The 12644-nt window shown below is 37.2% G+C and overlaps 1 pseudogene; it reads left to right on the forward strand.

Moving 5' to 3' along the window:
* Positions 1–8772: 8772 nt before the first annotated feature.
* On the forward strand, positions 8773–12275 carry LOC113577560 (annotated as a pseudogene).
* The last annotated feature ends 369 nt before the right edge of the window (positions 12276–12644 follow it).

A 12644-nucleotide genomic window follows, 5' to 3' on the forward strand; every position in this document is an offset into this window, starting at 1 on the left:
ACATATTTCTTTCTGTTTTGGAAAACAAGGTTGATTGGACTAAATATTCTACTTTACCAAGATACAATTTTTTTGCACTCAAACTCTTGCATTTGATTTTGCTCCATGTTGGACTTTGAATTAAGGCAGTGACAAAGTGGAGAAGATGATCAGTCAATATGATGAACTGCACCGTCAAAGAGAGCTGCTAAATTTGACTGATTCTGTGCTTTGAACATAATCATCATAAAGCAAGCGGATACGCTGGAAGGGCTAGCAATGGTCAGCTATATCAGTATAATTCTGACTTGAAAATGAGATTTTCAGTAATTCATTTGCATGAGAGAATTCCATGCACTGATTTTTGTGTTGACAATTTGCATTTTCAGAGGTCATTCAAAATGAGTTTAAGAAAGTGTTTGAAACATCTTTAGAAACCTACCCTCATCTGAGGTATATACCCATGGTAATTGTGTAAACTTGAAACTACATGAAACTCTTTTGTAATGGTTTTGTCACATTGGATTAGTGTCTCTTTCTTTATTGCAGATTAAAGATAACATGAGTTTGAGGCACATTCCAAAGATAGACTGTTTTACACAAAGACAGTCAAATTTTTATATAGTTTACAGAGGCATGAGGTAATTGTCCCTCCTTTTTTTAACATTCCACTCTTTGAAGTTACCACCATTAGGTCCAAAATATTAATTTAGTCCTCATTATAAAAATTGAAGTTTGAAACCATTCTATCCCAGCAGAAGTTTTTACCTTTTTTTTTTTTTTTTTAAAGTGCTCTCATTTGCCCTCCCCTATAATGATAAATACATTTTATGTATAATTTAGGAAATAAAACCAGGACAATCTGCTTTGCTCAGCACAGTGGCCTTGAAGTCCTCTGCACATTGTTCCCAGATGCCCTAGGGGCATTATTAAAGTATTTAACTGAATGATTAGATTCTTGTTCGTGCCTGGTTAACCTAGAGAGGCCTTCAAGTCAAATTTGTTTATATAGTGCTTTATACAATAGTTTTTGTCACAAAGCAGCTTTACAAATGTCTGAGTTCAAGCCCCTAGTGAGCAAGCCAAAGGCGACAGTGGCAAGGAAAAACTCCCTAGAGCATGAGGAAGAAACCCTGAGAGGAACCAAGACTCAAAGGGGGGCCCATCGTCTTCTTGCTGACAACGTACGCTACAATAGTAACAATATAACCAGTAAGGAGCTGAATAAGTAGCGAAAGAGAGAGAAAATAAATAAATAATAACAAAAATGAAAAACAATGTGTAGTCTTAAATGTTTAATTGCATTAAAATGTGATGGAACAATGCAGGAGACTATTAAAATTTATAAAATCACTATAGGTGTAAAAGGTCAATGCTTTGATCCTCAGGTTGATCAAATTGCTGAATGAGTTTGTGCATTTACTACTGCATTGTTCTTAAGTAGGATTTTGCTTACGCCCCAGGTCACAGTTTATTCACTGACTGTGTTATGCTTGAGCTACCAAAAGGATTTTTATTTTTACGTCTAGTCCACAGCTATCAGTGAACACACAGAACATAAATATAGGATTAAGAGGAAAGGTTATGTACTGCAATGTTGTTTCATCACAGGTTGGCACTTTGGACTTGTTATATCACCTACCAGAGACTGTCAGACTACATTCCAATGCTGCTCCTGCTCTTTTGCAGAAGGTCACCGCTAAAATGCTGTGTAATCAGGTAATTGACCTGAGGGATAATGTGGATGTTGTCAAACTACTGATCACAGACACAGAAAGTGGGCGCAGCAGGGTAGACCTGCTTCAGAGCGCAGAACACCTAAAAAAAGATCAGTCCAGCATTAGCACACTCTAGGGGCCTAATGGCAAAGTTAGAATTGTAGTGAACATTTATGTACAGCATATTTATCTGTATAACAATGTCTGGTTCTGAGCATTTAAACTTGATTTTATATGGCTCTCTGTGTATGTATATGTGTTTGTGTGAGTAGATATATTTATATTAATGCAATAAATGCAGTAATTCCATTATTCCTTTATTATTTGATGCTAATGTACCATGTATAAGGATTCCAAATTATTAAGGCATTTTGTGATTATCAAAAATGGAGGATCAAAAAGGAGCTTTGAAAAGGCTTTTCACTGTCAGCTTGATCTAGCTGAAAATTATGAGAAATATCTAACCTTACAAATGAGATAATAAATGAATAAATAAAATAAAATAAAGAAAGAATTACCTAAACAAAATGTGTCTCAGCTTCTAGTAACTCAGAACCCATCTACCATTAATAAAAAAAAAATTGGTGCCCCCCCTCCACTCTTCTAGGAAGGCTTTCCATAAGATTTTGGAGGATATTTTGAGGTGTCTGAGTTATCTTGGCCAAAGTTCAGTTTAGAGCAGGAGAAGAGTGGCAAGTTACTCCTTTAGAAATATTATACAGTGTTCACCTGATGCAGAATTTAAATGTGATGATCTTATTCAGCATAAAATAGTACTATTAGATGAGTCTCCAGTTAGAAGGCACACTGGGAAATTTTTAGATCAGGGCATTGTAAGGGTGAACTGAGGCTGTATGTCTCCCCTATAAAGAATACAAAGCTGACGTCACACAAGGAGTGAGGAAGAGGCAATTGTGGCCACTGCTAGCTCCATATTCATAGGCTTTAAAAGCAAAGAATAAATCAGCTATAAGTAAATTGTCACTTGTAGTTGCAACTGTACCTGCTGTACGTTTTATCTAATTGGAGGCAATGAACAGGGTTTTTTTAAATATAGCCTAGGTCTAACATTTACGCTTGTAGAATTTATTCAGATTTCAAAGGTTCATCTTATTATTAAATAGGTTGATGAATACTGTTTATGTCACGGAATACAGCCCTTCCACTGGTCACGTGGTATGGCCCGCTGCATGCAGTGGGAGTTCTTTGTTGACTGTGTCTTGTTTGTAACCATGTTTAGTACACCAGCATCAGTTTAGTCTTATCACATTTGTATGTATTTAAACCCTTGTTAGTGTGTGCATTATTGTCGATCATTGATCATGTTCACGTTCACAATTTATGTTATACTTGAGTGTCGGTGTCTGTATCATATGTTAATAAAGGTTTGTCTCAGTCGAGTGAGTCTGTACGTCCTGATCCTTGCCCAGCGGCACTCAGGACGTTACAGAATGAAGGACCACAACAGGACGCCTACTCATTTTATGGATAATGGACCTCCTACAGGGATGTGCTTAAGGACATACCAAGCCGCTGCCTGGATCCCTGGATATTGGGGAGAGGACCGCTCCTCCGGTGGAGGAGGAGGGGAACGCCCCCTGGAATTTCTTGGAGGGCCTAGGGCTACCGAGCCACGAAAACGGAGAGCCGAGGGGCTCCACTGGGACCACGGTGAAGGTGGTTGGTGGAGCCGGCTAGGTCCCTGGGCTAGTGAGGATAAAGCCTATATTCTTCCTCTTCCATGGAAAGGCCAGAAGTACTGGAAGGGTCAACCCAAAGCCCAGGAGGTGGACTGCCTCTGGGGCTCTCCTAGGGCAGCTGGCAAAAAGAGGACCGTAATGAGGAGTAGCACATTCAGAGCCAGGACAGATGTGCCCCTCTGCATATCCAGTGGGGCCAAGGACACACGTCCAGTACCTGCGTTTCCAGCAGGTGCTGGGTTGAAGCGCCTTTCATGTGTGTCTATAGGTACCTGTGTGTGTATTTGTGCATTTTGTGTGTGTACTGGCACATCGACACATTGTGGTGTGTAGCATACCGGACTGCCCTGGGAGAGGCACGGACTCTGCGTTTAATAAACGTTTGTCTCCGTCGAGCAAGACTGTACGTCCTACTCCCTGCCCAGCGGCACTCGGGCCGTTACAGTTGAACAATGTCCAGATTCCCCATATCCATCTATCCATATCCATATGTAACACTGCTGGCCCGAGTGCCGATGGGCGCAGAACAGAACGCACAGACCCCCTCGTCTGTGAAAGACGTTTATTAACATAAAACGTGGAGAACAACAGTGGCACTCACATATAACATCTACAGAGAATAAGGCACAAACACAAACCCACGTTACTGTTACAACAATGTACATATACACTGATGTAAACACAAAGTAGCAACAATGACCAACAAAGGGAGCACATACGGACAGGGGTTTAGACACACAAGACCTTAACATTAACCCTTCTACATGTGTGTGCAATCCCGGGGGGAGTGGTTACAAAAACAAAGACACTGCATTTGTGAATCCCCCTGCATGCGGCGGGCCGTACCACATGTACGAGGGCGGAGCAGTCCATGACAATCGTTTTGATCTCCATCACATTAAAACCTTTTAGCCAAACAAATGGTATGCAGATAACATTAACCACTATTTTAGGCACAGGTAAACAGAGCACAGTCCTCACAAGATGGCATCCTCATCTATTATGGTCATAACAATGGTTCAATACATTTACATGTCATTTACATTTCTAAGGACGAATGGTTACACTATTTGCTGCGAAATCTGGATGGTGAGGTGGTGTTTTATTCCAGATCTGAAACATATATGCAGCAATTGGAATTGGGCAGGTTGATACAGTGCCTGGCCAAAAAAAAGGTCACACACTCTAATATTTCACTGGACCGCCTTTAGCTTTGATTACGGCATGTATTCGCTGTGGCATCATTTCCACAAGCTTCTGCAATGTCACAACATTTATTTCTGTCCAGAGTTGCATAGATTTTTCCCCAAGATCTTGTATTGATGATGGGAGATTTGGACCACTGCACAAAGTCTACTCCAGCACATCCCAAAGATTCTCAATGGGGTTCAGGTCTGGACTCTGTGGTGGCCAGTCCATGTGTGAAAGTGATGTCTCATGCTCCCTGAATCACTCTTTCACAATTTGAGCCCGATGAATCCTGGCATTGTCATCTTGGAATATGCCCGTGCCATCAGAGGAGAAAAAATCCATTGATGGAATAACCTGGTCATTCAGTATATTCAGGTAGTCAGCTGACCTCATTTTTTGGGCACATAACATTGCTGAACCTAGACCTGACCAACTGCAGGCAACCCCAGATCATAGCACTACCCCCATAGGCTTGTACAGTAGGCACTAGGCATGATGGGTGTATCACTTCAGCCACCTCACTTCCTAACCTGATGCGCCCATCACTCTGGAACAGGGTAAATCTGGACTCATCAGACCACATGACCTTCTTCCATTGCTCCAGAGTTCAATCTTTATGCTCCCTAGCAAATTGAAACCGTTTTTACCGGTTAGCCTCACTGACAAGTGGTTTTCTTAAGGCTACACAGCTGTTTTGTCCCAATCCTTTGAGTTCCCTTCGCATTGTGCATTGGAAATGCTCTTATTTTCACTATTAAACATATCCCTGAGTTCTACTGTTTTTCTCTGATTTGATCTCACCACATGTTTAAGTGATCACCAATCACGATCATTCAAGATTTTTTGCCGGCCACATTCCTTCCTTGAAGATGATGTTTCCCCACAGTCCTTTCACTTTTCACTGTCCTTTTTAATAATGTGCTGGACAGTTCTTAACCCGATTTTAGTACCTTCAGCAAACTCCTTAGACGTTTTCTCTGCTTGAGACCACAGGATGTGTTTTTCGAAATGGTTGTTTAACAAATGAGAAGCTACTTACTGCATCAGTTAGGATTAAATAACTTGTTGCCAGCTGAAACATAATCACCCATGCAGTAGTTATCCAATGGGAGGCTCTTACCTATTTGCTTAGTTAAATCTAGGTAGTGACCTTTTTTTTTGGTGAGGCAGTGTAGTTAGAAACTGAAATGAAAGCAATGTCAGTTCTTTCTGTCAAAAGTGAAATATATTAACAATATTTCTTCCTCTGGGGTCAGACCAACATTTATTAGGGACAAATCTATAATCAGTGTCATAATAGTTGAGGGTCAACTTACCAGGGGAATCATAACAATAAACAAATCCAGAATACATATTGAACATAGGAAACCAAAACACAAAAACTAAACATATAGAAAACTGGAGAAGGAAACTAACCAGAATGAATGGAGCTTAAAAATAAAACACAGAACAGGCTCATAAAACACAGAACAGGCAGGAACAGGTTAAATCAAAACAAGCACAGGACTAGGAACAAAGCCAAAACAAAGGAGCATGAGATAGGTTACTAGGGGGACAGCGACTCTAGCAGAGGGGAAGCATAATACCAGAAAATAATCTCTATATAACAGAAAGGACTACCATGATCAAAAGCTTTGGATTTGTAAGAAATAGAATGATATTATCAGAATTTATCAACTTTTATTATCAGCTGTATTTTTCTTTTATGGTTATTCATGATCAGTTTTATTATTTGTCATCTGTAATGTTGGCATTATTTCAGCAGCTGATGCTTATAACATCATCCCTACTAACCCCTTTCACCTTGCTTGCATTTGTGAGTCAAGTAAGATACAATATCATTTTCTATTTCTGTCTATGTTTGGTGATAAAAATGAAACTGTTTTGGTTCAAAAGTAGAGTGATTAATTAAGAGCTGTCTATACTTATTTGTTAACTAAAATTGTTATTTTATTATTGTGTATATTTTTATATTTTTACTTACTGTTAAAATATATTGTGAATGCAAGTCAAATAGGCTCACTTAAGCAATGCAAAAACACTGTCTTGTAGGACATTTTTTGGCTTTATTAGTATTCCCAATGCTAAACTAAATCTTTTTCCCAGCATCCACATTCCATTGGTAAGTAAAAGAACCAAATGATACATTTCACCATTTGAAGCAAGTTTTGTTTGCTACAAAATCTGCCACCTTTTTCAGAATATTTTTACTTCACATACACTTAAGGATGACTCTGTAAAGTAGACAAAAATTCAGGACACAAAGGGATCCAGTTGCATCAGATTTAATTTGGAAATGATCAGGCTACAAATACACCTAGTGTGACTCAAAAAAAATTCTAATAATCCAAAGCACATCTTGTAATAATCCAATGTTTGTGTTTCAGCATTCAACAGCATTCTAGTTCAATGGTATCTTGAACTCTAACCTAGGTTACATTCTATGAGTAAATGACAAAGCATATTTGTAAGTCGCTCTGGATAAGAGTATCTACCAAAAGCTGTAAACGTAAATTGTAAATGTCAGTTAGGTGCAGTGTTGATGTCGGCAGGATATGGGGTCTGAAAAGACAGGCTGGAACATGATAAAATGCAATTTTCTATGAGCACAGTAATCAAATTTAATGGGAAAAAGTAATTGTTGTTCTTAAAAAGTAGTCAATACAAACTTACTCCAAATGGAGTATAAATGGTTAAAATATTAGATAAATTACATAAAAATTAATAAATCCCAGTTGTACTTCTAAAATGATACTATTAACCTTTCTGTTGAAGATAATCCAAAGAGGTTATAAAACAGCAGGTCTGCATAGTCAACCGGGTCCAGGGTTGACGTTGACAGGACACGTGTTCTGAAAGGACGAGTCAGACCATGACACTATGCCACTTTTCTTTGAGAATAGTAACCCAATTTGATGCAAAAATGTTAAGATAAAAAGTAGTGCTAAACCATAGTCAATACAAACTGAAGTTGATATAAAAAGAAGTCCAAATGGTTCAAATTTAAGTTACTTACTTATAAAATGAACCTTTGTGTTGAAGGTTTACAAGATTCTAATTTCCATATTCTTCCTGCAATGGACGAAACTGAATAAAATATTATTATTATTATGTTGTTGTTGTTGTTGCTGTTCATAATAAATAAATACATAAATAAGTATTTTGTAAGCTTTTATTTTATTTTATGATTATGCACTTTCGGTTTCATTATTTCAACAGTGGTTGGCCCGTTTTCCAAGAAGGGTGTTTATAACATCAACTCTTCTAACTGTTACGATTGCACACACACACAAGGGAGAGGATCCAATTGCAAGAGGTTTTATAGACGAAATTGAACAGATTAGAGGAGTCAGGCAGATATTTGTACTCAGGTCAGTCCAAGGTCAATAACACAGTGCAGAGTCCAGAAGCTGTCCAGGAGGTGTCTAGGGGTCAGGCCAGAGACAAGGTCTGAAACACAGGCAGGAGTCGAAAACCAGGAAGACAAACACGCACCTGGAATGCTCGGTATGCAGCATAGGGTTGGCAATACTTCACGAAGTGAATGCGAAAGAGGGGATCTTAAGTAGGGGGCCAGTAATTAATGATAGAAAATTCATAGAAAAATTGAATCTATTTTTTTTAAATGACATTAAATCAGTTAAAGCATTATCATTTATATAAGCTACAAGATGCAGGCATATATTTAAGGAGAAAAAAAAAATCTGGGTGCTGCCATGGCTGGAAAAGTTTACAAATGGTTTGAAGTTTTTTCTTGTACCTACCATGAAGCACATTTTACCAAAAAAAAAAAAAAAAAAAAAAATGGTGTTGGCTACCACCATCATAGCCTAAACAGTTATGGATTTATTTAATATTATCAGTTTTATGGTCATATAGTTGGGGTGGGTCGGAATAGGGTGTTCCATTGTATATGTGTGGAGACCAAGACAAGGGGTACAAATTACTCTTATAACCATTTAATGTACACATTAAATAGAAAAAGTATCAGAGAAGTACAAAGGGAGTAGGTGGTCTATTGACGGTGTCTAAGAAAAGACAAAACGACTACCCTGCGTGACCCTCCAAGCATACCTGTCCAAAATTACTGTGGGTGGCATCCATCCCTAAGCCAGTGGGTCTAAACAGCAACCTCCTAACATAACATGCATATGTGTACCTGTTCTTACCTGGGAAGTGGCGAAATGTATATGGGGGTGCCAACAGAAAAGCAGTTAAAGGAGAGGAACGACTGGCTCACCAGTAACCTTCATAACACTCTTGCTCTCACTGCCAAAAGCATTAACGAAAACAAAAATCATTTTCAAAAATGCTACATTTGAAGTCACTCAAACGGAAGTGCTTCTGGTCACACGAATGTGTGAATGCTACATGACATACAATTTTATGGTTATGTTTTGATCCTGACTCTCAAACATGACAATTATGAAATCATTACAAGCTTTAAAATAAACTGATTTATAAAAAAAAAAAATGAGCCTCGGTTTTCCTCCTCGAAAAAACAAAGGAAATCCCAACTTTTCCATTCAGTTAAATAGTTGTTGAATGTTAAGTTCATGGAGAAATATGCATACTTTTTGTCTCCAATTTTTAATTTTTAATTTGTTTTTGTACTGCTTTTCTATTTTTCAATTTTTTATGGGATAAGATATATGAAGTAATTTATTACTGCTATTATTTTTGAATGAAACATATTTCACAATGCATACACTGCTATTATATACCTTAACAGGTATATATATATTTTTATTGTACTTTTTAAATGTTCCAAAGTTCTCCAGGAACAGTTGTGAAGCTAAGTGGGTTTTTTTTGAAGGCATCTCTAACATTTTGAATTATCTTGCATTCTGAAAGAGGCATGTGAAGGTTGAATTTTATCTAGAAGAAGCCCACTAATATAAGACTAAATATATTTATTACAGCCCAGAATATGCTGGCAGGAGAAGAAGTAGGGATATGTGATGATCTCATCACTCTGGAGATCATGGCCCCTGATGTGTGTGACCTCACACTGATTGATCTACCCGGGATTGCTAGAGTTCTTGTAAAAGGTCAACCTGATGACATTGACAAACAGGTTTGTAAATCCTGTGACAACTTAGCATAAACCATCTGAAATGGAATGGTACTATGCACACTGTATTTATTCTTATTATTTTCTAATAATTGATTAATAGATCAGATAACTGATACTGAAATACATCCAGAAGTGAGAAACTATCAATTTGGTCGTAATCGCATGCAACGTTGACATTTCAACAACAGAAGCTCTAAGAATGCCACAGGATGTGGATCCTGGAGGAAAAAGCACACTAGGTAAAGTATTAATTGTGTATTAAAACATTAAAATTTTGCCTTTTAGACTCTCTATCAGGCAATCATACAGATGTCTGATAGAATCATACTTTATTTTTTATTTCTATGTATATATAATTTTTTACACACAGCTCAAAAAAATGTATTGTTTTTTCCTTTAAAAACTATTCTTACCGAGCCAAACCTTATTGATAAAGGAACAGAGAAGAATATTTTGGACATAGCTCGAAATGATGTTATTCCTCTTAGGAAAGGATATATTGTTGTTAAGTGTCATGGTCAAAAGCAAATTAATAAAGGAATGTCTGTGGTAGATTCTATGAAAGAGGAAAGGGATTTCTTCAATTGTCACAAATATATTTGTCACAGGTATATTTGATATTTAAATGATTACTCTCACATTCTTATATAGGCTATTCAGGGTAATGTACATTATGAATTTGTTTTCAGTTACCTTTTAAATGAGGTAAAACAACCATCAAGTGTCTTGCAACCAAACTTACTCAAGACCTCTTTTTATGAGAGTTTTGAGTAACATCTGGCCTCTTCCTTTTTCAGATCTTAACACAGTTCAATAATCAGATTGACTACTTGGCAATTGGGGAACTTGTTACTGAGGGCAACCTGTTTATTCATCTTCGATCCAAATTTAAAGACTGGAAGGATGAGCTAGATGTCAGAAAACCATCATGTGAGGTCACAGTTAATATACAGTTTTCTTATTTAACCTGAAACTCTAATTTTACCAGGACATGGGGGTAGGTAAGATACATTTTACCTTTAACTTTAATTCAGTTAAGTTAAGACATTTCACAGATACAAAGTTGTTCTTTTCAGAACTTTGTTCATTAATTTGTTTTGTTTATTTCATTTTATGTTGATAGCAATATATTTAGAGTGTTTGATTCATTCACTGTTTGATTTATTTACTGATTGATTTAAACAGTCCAGGAGAAGGGAACTGCCTGGCTTCTACAACTACAGTACATTTGAGATAGTTGTGCAAAAATTCTTGACTGAACTCAAAAACACAACCATTGAGATACTCACTGATACTAGCAGCACATTTTTAAAAATCATTCATTGTATATTTTTACTAATTACACCAGTCTGTTAGTTCCTGTACAAACACCATATTCCAATAGCTAAGAAAAATGCATTTCTCCATCAGAGACCATAGAGAAACAGTTCAATGGTGTGTCTGAATCCAACTTCCAGAGTTATCCATTCCTTCTAAACATTGTCATGGTAAAAAAAAAATGTCCCTGTCCTAGAAATGAGATGTCTTAACAAATGTTTAAATGCAACTACGGTCAATAAAATTGTAATACCCACACAGGACCTTTTTGGGATGTTGAGTTGCTCATAGTGATTTTTCTAATTTGCTTTTGGCTCTCCTTTTCATGTCTTTTACCAAAGAATATAATTGAGAATATTCAGTCCAAGCAGGAAGCTAAGGTGAAGGAGAAGAGCTACGAGCAGTTTGAAATGGAACACCTCGTCTACACACAGGATGACTTATACCACAAAGCCTTGGCCATGGCAGCAGATAGGCAGCAGATTCTGGAAGATACTGATGTCATCTTTTACAGCAAGAAAACGAACCCTGAGAAGTTCTCATCTTATTATGAGGTGTAATTAATTATTGTATATACAGTAACGTTTAGTCAGGTATTAGGGTTTAGTCAGGTATTAGTCAGGTATTAGGGGGAAATTGCTGTCCAATGAAACATATACCAATGAAACAATACCATATATGAAATGTGGGCATACATTTCTAACTAGCCTTAACAGGCACTATATAAATGGCCAATATAAAATTGAAAAATCACATAGTCTGTTTACCTAGTATGTCCACAAGTTGCTAGATTATGCATATCTGCTCCTGTGATAATGTTTGAGAACATGACAAATATTTGTGCTTGTTTCTTGTTACATGTGTGAAAAGTGTTTAAATTACTTTGGGGTTTGTTTCCATCGTTTTTTAGCCTTCTATGATCCAGAAAGCATAGTGTTCCAACTTGAATCAGGTTAAATCAGGTCTCATAATGGGAAATTAGATTTAAAATAAGTCTTTATATTCTACATGTGATGTGTGTTGTTTAATAAAGAGGGTAAATGGTTAAATTCTACGTATCTCCTACAGATTGTAGTGCAGCGGATGTCTGACCAAGTGCCGATGTTAATCCTGTACTTCATGATGAAGGAGTCTGCTAATTTGCTGTGCAATTAAATCCTTGGTCTACTGGATGGTGCTAATTTGATTGAGATTCTTCGTGAAGAACCTGATATCAGCAGACATCGAATTGACATTCAGAACAGCGTTGATCGTCTGACAAGTGCTCAAGAGAAACTCCACAACTTTCTTTAAATAATACAAAATCAGAGATAGCACCACGCCTCCAAAAGGGGACAGGGTAAAATTCATGCTGTTGAAATCTGGTGTCATTTCCTGGTGGTGGTATTTTGAAGCAGTTAGGCTATTTAGAATTACATAAGAGTAAATTCCTGCTGATTGAACAAAATTATTTTGAAATTTAATTTCTGATTTTAAACCTCTTATGGTTTCTTCTCCATTCTCAAAACATGGATGAAACAAACAGTAGAACTAAGTTCTCACAGGAAGTGTGTTCACTCAGTGTTAACACTGTTATCGTGGCAACATCTATATTATTTCCAATTACACAAATAGCTGTCTCAAAAGCAGATTTGAAACCACTTGTACTAACAAAAATGGCAT

This window comes from Electrophorus electricus, chromosome 16 (assembly GCF_013358815.1).
Source record: "Electrophorus electricus isolate fEleEle1 chromosome 16, fEleEle1.pri, whole genome shotgun sequence".
Lineage (NCBI taxonomy): Eukaryota > Metazoa > Chordata > Actinopteri > Gymnotiformes > Gymnotidae > Electrophorus > Electrophorus electricus.